Below are 9,789 nucleotides of genomic sequence, written 5' to 3'. Positions count from 1 at the left end.
CTCTTGTGGCTATGTCGCCATGGAGACACATTATGCAAGGCTCCTACTGGCTGGAATCTGTATGAGTCTCCTCCCGTCCACTGTGACATCATCACATCACGTCTGTATAGCATGGTCACATGACTGGAGCGTGCAGCGTCATTGGGCACATATCCTGTTCACACCCTGCTCCATAGAGCTACTACTAGACATAAAGGTCAGTGTTTCTTAGTAGTCACCATGACATAATCAAGCCGCGCCAGTAAGACGTGGTCACGTGTCCGATATGAGCCGCATCATCGGGCGTGTCATAGACGCGCAGCCAAGTCCCACTATGTGATCCTACATAGATAAATCAACATCTATAGTGGACACAAAGACAAGTATATGAGGCATTGCTACGTGCATAACGCACAAAAAGGAATACCGCATATCTGTACATCGAAATATATTATATAATTGCAATGTCATAACCGCACATGTAGGCTCCTCCCCAAGGGGTGTGGCCTCCACGTGAAAAATACCATAGCATATTCTTTAACTTTAAACGCACAGAAAAGAGTACCGCATATCTATGCATCAGAATATATTGTATAGTTGCAGTGTCATAGCCGCAAAAATACTCCTGCGGCTTGTCGGCGGTGTCCCCCGGAGATCTGCTCCTCCCGGACCCACCGGCGGCCTTCTGCGCATGCGCGCCAGACGATGACGTCACGCGCACGCGCAGAAGCCCGGGAGCCCCCGGCAAGTTTAAAATCTCCTTGCTCCCGGCTCCCGAAGGTAGCCGGGAGCCAGGAGGTGTTACCGGGGACCGCGGAGAGCGGTCCCCGGGCCCGCGATCGCCGCCATCCATTGGATAGCGGCGATCGCAAAAAAGTTTTAAAAAGTTTTAGAAAAGCGTCCGTTTCACCTCCCCTCATGGATCGGATCCATGAGGGGAGGTGAAAATACTCACCCCCGGTCCTCAGCGGTGGCCCGATGTTCTGGGACCCGAAGTCCCCCTCTGCGCATGCGCGTCCAATGATTGACATCGGGCGCGTGCACAGAGGGGCTCAAGCCCCGGGAAATTTAAAATCCCTCTGTTCCTGGCTGCCATGTGTAGTCAGGAGCAGAGAGATGTCACCAGGGACATGATCACTGTCATCCAATGGATGACAGTGATCATGTAAAGTAAAAAAAAAGTGTAAAAAAGTTTTTAAAAAGTGTAAAAAGTAAAAAAAAAAAGTTTAAAAAAGTTTTAAAAAAGTTAAAAAATCTTACGTCTCATCACCCCCCACGGATCATATCCGTGAGGGAGGATGAAATTACGTACCTAAGGCCTACGGATTTATCCGCGGACCTTACCCCAGCTTCTGCGCACGGGCCCGTCGCCAAAGTGGCGGACGCATGCGCAAAAGCTGTGGATTGCCAGCGTAATTTAAAATCTCCCTGCTCCTGGCTACAAAATTTAGCCGAGAGCCTGGAGATTTCACGGAGAGCCGGTGAGCGGTTCCTGGTCACGTGTTCGCCGTCATCCAATGGATAATGGCGATCATGTAAAAGTTAAAAAAAGGTGAAGGTTCATCTTCCCTCACTGATGCGATCGGTGAGGGGAGATGAAACTTTTTAACGGAGGCCTGCGTATTTGCACCCCGACGCAATCCTCATCTGTGAACTTTCCCGGATTCTGCGCATGCGACCGCCAACAAAATACCGGACACATGCACAGGAGTCGGGGAGCCCAGGAAATTTAAAATCTCCTTACTCCCAGTGACCAACGGTCGCCGAGAGCCTGGAGCAGTGACGGGTGGCCTCGTTGAGCGGTCGCCGGTCACGTGATAAAAAGGTAGCGATCTACCTTTGGCCGATCTCACATGACCGGATAGGAATTACGGATTCCGCATGCGTCTGATCCGCGGTTATATGCAGATCAATCACATTGGATTACACAATTCCGCTCACATTAGCGGGTCGGAATTGTGTAATCCACTCGCAGAAAAGAGAACGCAGCAGGTTCTATTTTACCGCGGATATCCGAACATTGAGCCCATTGTGCTCCGTGGTCGCGGATATACCCGCAGCCCATACGCAACTACGTTGTATACGGGCTGCGGGTACCCGCGTCATCGCTAAGCGACGGTGCGGGAAATACAAACAAAAAAAAGGTTCTGCGCATGACCGCCTGTGTGAGTAGGCAGTTATGCGCAGTACATTACGTGGCCGTACGCAGGGTCACAGCTGGGCTCACAGCTGGGATCCGCTGCGGGCCTCCGCAAGCGGATTCCACCCACGGCTGTGTGAGCCCGGCGTTATTCAGACCGCTACCTGTGATATGTATTTTACAAGAAGCCCCGGGAACGCTCGCCTTCATGCAGTTCCAGGAGCAGCTTGTTGAGCGTCTTCTGTGCGAGACCGCCGCACCTCAGCAAGCTTACGGAGACTCACGGAACCCCACTTTTTACACCCCATACCCGCTACTGAGGTCAAGAAATGACCCCCAAAAACCATGAGAGGAGGGGGGATACCCGGTTTTATTGCCCCATGTACCCATCCCAACCAGCCTCCGTAATTACCCCTGTCTTTGGAAACACAGTTCACATTATTACTTTTATCTAAGATTTGGGGAACGCCGAAAAGGGTGCGGAGTGTGTGTGGGGGCGGGGGGGGGGGGATTTTTAAGGAGTCAATTTTTATTCCGTAAAAATGGGCAATGGGGCCTGGAATTCAGTCAGTTGTGCCCTGAAATCCAACGGGTGTTCCCTCCATTATAGGCCTAACCATGTGTCCTATAAGTAGATTAGGGCCACAATGGGTATGTGTCTGAACACGGGACAAACGGGGGTATCCATTTTGGGGTGAACGTCTTCATTCCTATGTACACTGTACAAAAAAAACAGTTTTTAAATTGACAAAATTGCCAAAAAAATGAAAATTATAATTTTTTCCTTCTGCTTTGCTTAGATTCATTCAAATACTGTGGGGTCAAAATATGCAGTACACCCCTAGATGAATTCATTAAGGGGTCTAGTTTTTAAAATGGGGTCATTTGTGGGGTTCTTTATCGTTTTAGACGCTCAATGGCTCTATAAGTGGGCAATGGAGCCTGGAGATTATTCCGTTGTGCCCTGAAATCCAATGGGTGCTCCTTCCATTATAGGCCTAGCCATGTGTCCTTTAAGTAGATTAGGGCCACAAGGGGTATGGTTCTGAACACAGGACAAACAGGGGTATCCATTTTGGGGTGAAAGTCTTCATTCCTATGTGTGCTGTACAAAAAAAAACAGTTTTTAAATTGATACAACTGCCAAAAAAATGAAAATTGTAATTTTTTCCCTACTGCTTTGCTTAGATTTATTCAAAAATTGTAGGGTAAAAATACACAGTACACCCCTAGATAAATTTGTTAAGGGGTCTAGTTTTCAAAATGGGGTCACTTGTGGGGGTTCTCTTTGGTTTTGGCCGCTCAAGAGGTCTTCAAATGTGCTATGGGGCCTAAAACGCCTTCAAGGAAAATTTCAGTTCTGAAAGCCACCGACTACTCCTTACATTTTGGGCCCCGTTGTGCATCCAGACAAAAGATTAGGGCCACAATGGGTATGTCTCTGAACACGGGAGAAACAGGGGTATCCATTTTGGGGTGCAAGTCTTCATTCATGTGTGTGCTGTACAAAAAAAGCAGTTTTTAAAATGACAGAATTGGCAAAAAACCGAAAATCACATTTTTTCCCCTTTGCTTTGCTTGAATTCATTCAAAAACTGTGGGGTCAAAATGGTCAGTACACCCCTAGATAAATTTGTTAAGGGGTCTAGTTTTCAAAATGGGGTCACTTGTGGGGGTTCTCTTTGGTTTTGGCTGCTCAAGAGCTCTACAAAAGTACTATGGGGCCTAAAACGCCTTCAAGGAAAATTTCAGTTCTGAAAACCACCGACTACTCCTTTCATTTTGGGCCCCGTTGTGCATCCAGACATAAGATTAGGGCCACAATGGGTATGTCTCTGAACACGGGAGAAACAGGGGTATCCATTCTGGGGTGCAAGGCTTCATTCATGTGTGTGCTGTACAAAAAAACTTTTTAAAATGACAGAATTGACAAAAAAACAAAAATCACAATTTTTTCCTTTTGCTTTGCCAGAATTCATTCAAAAAATGTGGGGTCAAAATAGGCAGTACACTCCTAGATAAATTTGTTAAGGGGTCTAGTTTTCAAAATGGGATCATTTGTGGGGGTTCTCTATGGTTTTGGCCGCTCAAGAGCTCTACAAAAGTGCCATGGGGCCTAAAACGCCTTCAAGCAAAATTTCAGTTCTGAAAGACACCGACTACTCCTTTCATTTTGGGCCCCGCTGTGCATCCAGACATAAGATTAGGGCCACAATGGGTATGTTTCTGAACACGGGAGAAACGGGGATATCCATTTTGGGGTGTAAATCCTCATTTTCATTGGCACTATAGGAAAAATATATATCTTTAAAATGACATATTTGCAAAAATATGACATTTTATTTTTTCTCCTCTAAATTTAATTAATTCCTGAAAAAAAACGGTGGGGTCACAATACTCATGACACCCCTCAGTGGATACACTAAGGGGTGTAGTTTTTAAAATGGGGTCATTTGGGGGGGTATCTATTATTCTGACACTCATGAGCCTTTGCAAACTGGGCTTGGTGCAGGAAAACAAAGTGTTCCTCAAAATGCTGAAAAGTAATGTTAAATTTGTACGTCATCTAAATGGTTAAAAAAACACAAAAGTTTTTCAAATGTGCATTCAGAATAAAGTAAACAGATGGAAATATATATCTTATCAAAAATGTGTACCGTATGTTAGGACATATTTGAGATATTACAGTTGAAAATGTGAAAAAATGACAATTTTTTCAATATTTTCCCAATTTTGGCGCTTTTAATAAATATACACAAATTATATCGGTCTCTTTTTACAACCAAAATGAAGTACAACATGTGGCGAAAAAACAATGTCAGAATCACATGGATATGTAAAGCCTTTACGGAGTTATGCTACGTTGAACGATGCATGTCAGATTTCCAAAATTTGGCTCCGTCACTAAGGCGCAAACAGGCTTCGTCACTAAGGGGTTAATAACATTCGTGTTCTATCACCCCCCTTAGATGTTTCGGGTACAGAATCAATGATGCGGAATTTTAATTGGCATACCGAGTGTCCACTGTCATAAAAATGGCGTGGTACTGGCTGATCTAATTTTTTGGTGCGTATCGCGCTCTTGTGGCTCGAAATTCTACTCCTCACCTCCTGTGTTCTTTGGCCGACATATTGTAGGCCACACGGGCCTTAGGGATTGCTTTATGGCATACTTGCCACCAGTACTGGCATTAGTTGATTACCAGGTATGTTCTTGTAAGTTTGGCCAAGGTATTTAGAGGCATGGTTTATACAATCTCACATATAAAAATACCTGGTACTTTTTTAGGAGTATGGCAGAGAGGCACAGCAGTATTAGTTCGACTTCTATTGCACAGCATACAGATAATTACAAGTAGAGTTTTTCAAACAACTTAACTTGTCAGAGATTTTAATCATATTTCATACGTGACAAGTAGAAGTTAGAATGGGTGTCCTCTCCTTCTGGGATTTATATAAATGACACAAAAGGTGACTATTTAGCTTTATTTTATGTTCTACAGCTCTTCTTTGAATAAATGCATTTTCTTTTAACCCTTTCCAATCCACTGTCTGACGTCTGAAGACATTATGATTTAAGGCTGTACAGCCCCGATGTTGAAAGACGTCCGTCGGGGTTCTCTTACTGTATATTGCCAGCCTCTCTGCTGTCGGAGCCTATCCAACGTGTCACCTCATGCAACATATAGCACCGTTGTATAACGGCAGAAAAAGAGTAAGCCCACTAGGAAAACCAGGATACAAATTGCATTGGAAAGGGTTAAATCAGAATGAACGAACATTCAAAGCATCCATTTCCACAGGTCAGATCTACAAAAAATCCTTAATAATACAGTTTTAAAATACTCAATAATAAAGTCTACTTTTGAACATCATAGACTCTAAGTTAAGCCCATGCGACTGTAATTCTTCTACATCCTTGTGTAAATGATCTTCTCATTTCACTGCTCCTAAAACTATAGACAATGGGGTTTAATAAAGGAGTAGCTACATTATAGATAACAGACACCACCTTGTCCCGTTCTGATGAGTAACTGGTCTTAGGCCGCACGTACGTGAAGCTTCCGGTGCCGTAGAATATGTTGACTATAATAAGATGTGCGGCACACGTAGAGAAGATCTTCTTTCTTTCTGCAGCGGATGTAACTTTAAATATAGTAGAGACAATACAAACATATGTGCCGAGGATAAATACAAGCGGCCCAACTCCAACGAATACTCCGCTTACTGCAAAGAGTACAATCTCGTTGAGATAAGTATCGATACATGATAGTTTCAGTAAAGGTGGAATGTCACAAAATAAGTGGTTAATGACATTATCACAGAAGGGCAGACGACTAATCAAGGCAGTGTGTAGAGCGGAATGTAATGTACTCCAAAGCATTGCCCCAAAAAGCATTTTGTAACATTTTCCCTTGCACATAATAATGCCGTAATGCAAAGGATGGCAGATGGCGGCATATCGATCATAGGACATAACCGCTAGAAGAATACACTCGGCCCCCTCCACAAGAATCACAATATATAGTTGCGTGATACAAGCCCCAAACGAGATACTTCGCTGGTGGGACCCAAGAATGGCTAACATTTGTGGCACTGTAGCAGATATATAGCAGGTGTCAATCATAGACAAATAGCCTAAGAAAAAGTACATTGGATTCTGAAGGCTAGGGTCCAGCTTTGTTATAGTGATGATTAGTAGGTTCCCAGATAATGTAATCACATAAAGGGTCAAGAAAAACGCAAATAATAATATGCGCTGCTCAGCTATTCCTGGGAAGCCCAGAATATTGAATTCAGTTATTACAGTTGCGTTCAACATTGCTTTGATTCAGCTGCCTGCAAAATAAAGCGAGCAAAATCAATGGATTCTATAAATCTGAAATATGAACTTTTTTGTTTTTGTTATTTATATAAAAGTGATAAGAAACCCAACATTTAGGCCAGTCTCACAAGACCGGATTCCAATGGCGGAATCCGTGATCGTCACCCACACGGACGATCCGTGGAATTCCACACACATTGAAAAAATAGAATATTTGCATGTCCACTCAGATGTGCGGATAGCGATTACGATTTCGCCAGCGGATTTAAAATCGCAGTATGTTTTATTGAAGTAGAAGCGTCATCGGTCATCTGCAATAGGGAGAGCAAAGAGACGCAGGGTCGCCGGCTTAGGTAAGAGCCGGATTCCGCTGCAGGCTCCCGCATGCGGAGCCCAGATCGCCCGTGTGAGACCGACCTTACTGAGATGAATGCTTATGGCGTGTTAGCTTACAGTGTGGGCATGATAAATCCTTTTCGTTGAATGCAGTCTGGAAATATCAAAAGTCTTTCATCCAAAATATTACATTTTTACATGGAACGACAGTCGGGCACAGAGGCTCCTGACAGTTGTCCCAATGACTGTCACTCTTGTGCTTTTATAGAGGAGTGATAGTCATTCAGTGAACGGAGGCAGAGCTCGGAGATCTCTTCCAGCTGCCCGCCTCCAATCACTGTAAGCAATCGCTATCCGCTTATCTGAGTGGACATGCGAGTGTTCTGCTTTATCAATGGGTGCAGAATGCCACGGATCGTCTGCGCGGGTGACGATCACGGACTCCACAATTCAAATCCGGTCATGTGCAGCCGGCCTTGGACAGACTCCTTTTCTAGAGTTCCCTAGAATTGTAACTTTGTTTCTCCACAGTTGTTGCTCTATTTGCATTGCTGACCTATGGCAAAGATTAAGTATGCACAATGAATTTTTTAAAGTAAGGTAGTGATTAAATTAATTATCTGTAGCTCTTTAATTAAAACGGTTTTAAGATTGGTATCACATGCAAGGAGTCTTTAATAGTGTTTACCTGGCCAAATATTACTTTACAGTCTAAATAGATGCATTTTGCTTTGTGGTGTTTTCGGGACTTTGTTTCATACAGTTCATGCTGTGTTTTGACAAAAATACCACAGACCCAAAATACATTTTAAAGGTGTGGAAAAAAATGCCACAAAAATGCACTCATTGTAGTGTGTTTTCTATTTGCATATAACTTTACAGCTAACATCCGGCCCCAGCAATTTTTGAAAAAAGCACAGGTAAAAATGCTAAAAGTAGCCATGAAATTAAGTAGCAGAGGTCAACTGTAGCTGGGGCGCAGCAGTCCCCAGCCTGGAACAGATTCCATACATTTTTCAATTTTCATTTGCACATTTTGTGGCTTTTTAAAGTATCATCAGTAGTTATGTAAACAGCAACATAAATGCAACAATTTCTCAAAGCTGCAGCATATTTTGTCATGATATCATGCAAAGTACGTCAGGAAATAGGCCACAGAACTGGTACATGTACATATATCCTTCTACTCATAGTGCACAAAAGAGTAAATTCAGGGTGTCACACCACATGGTACTTGTAGTGCACCATGCAGGCTTACAACCTATTAGTGACACCATATTTAAATCCAGCGGGCTGCCCTACACCCCGCAGGTGAACCGCACCAGCACTGGCAGCCTGGGCTCCCCCAGCACTCAAAACTGCACTGCATGTTATTGATAAAGACTGATAAATATGAGGTGTTGGTTGATATTTGGGCCAAAATACGTGAGCCCACAACCCACTCCAAGAGTACTCGTTTATTGTGAGTTCCTACACTAACATTAATTAAAATCACAGAAAGGGAAATAAAGCAGACAAAAAAATTACAAAAAATGGCCATATACTTACTGATATACTGATACAAGAGGGCAGGCATATACACTACAATGTAGGACCCTTTATGCTGGGTTATGAGCTCACATATTTTGTCCAAAATATCAACCAATACCTCATAAGCCTGTACGGTGCACTACACGTACCATGTCGTCTGACCCCCTGTATCTACTCTTTTGTGCAGGAATAAACACAAAACAGTCACTCCCTCAATATAAGGAGGGTTTGTGAGGGGCTGTCTCATCAGTGTCCTTCACATTTGTTACTGGCTCCTCCATACAGCAGTCTGGCTGTTGGCATGTTAAGGGATGTGTTGCATATGCCTGCCCTCTTCTTTCAGTATATCAGTAAGTTTATGGCCATTTTCTGTGGGTTTTTTGTATATACAGAGGACTCACGGTCTGATGAAAACATTTTTCATCAGATTAATTCCCAAAATGCTTAGTATGTTTTTCAGATTTCCATCTTCTCTATGAATAAATATAAGTTCATGTGGTTGCCCATTGTCCCCTGCTTTGTTTGCACTAACCATCAAAGCTGTAGCTATCCAAGTAAGAGGTACTCCAATTGTCACAGGTGTCGAATGGGGGGGGAGACTTGTCGGACTATATGCGGACGATATGATACTCTTTCTCCGTGACCCATGAATATTATTAACACATTCTCTCAATACTCTGGCCTATATATTAATTGACAGAAATCCGCAATATTGTTTACTGTGCAAAGTTCGACTATAGATCCACATATGGCTAGACACAAATTACCAGTGTGTCTAAATTTAAATACTTAGGTATAACAATGGTATGTGACCACAAACAGGCCCTAGCCAAAACTATCGATCCACTACGGGATCTAATCAAAATCGAACTCAGACTCCGGTCTAAACTGCCCCTCTCTGTGGCCTGGAGAATAAATCTTATTAAAATATTGATTCAGCCTAAGTGCTTGTACATTATGTAACATGTACCAGTCAAGA

Source organism: Eleutherodactylus coqui, chromosome 5 (genome assembly GCF_035609145.1).
Source record: "Eleutherodactylus coqui strain aEleCoq1 chromosome 5, aEleCoq1.hap1, whole genome shotgun sequence".
In the NCBI taxonomy this organism is placed as follows: Eukaryota; Metazoa; Chordata; class Amphibia; order Anura; family Eleutherodactylidae; genus Eleutherodactylus; species Eleutherodactylus coqui.
This window is presented reverse-complemented; position numbering follows the sequence as displayed.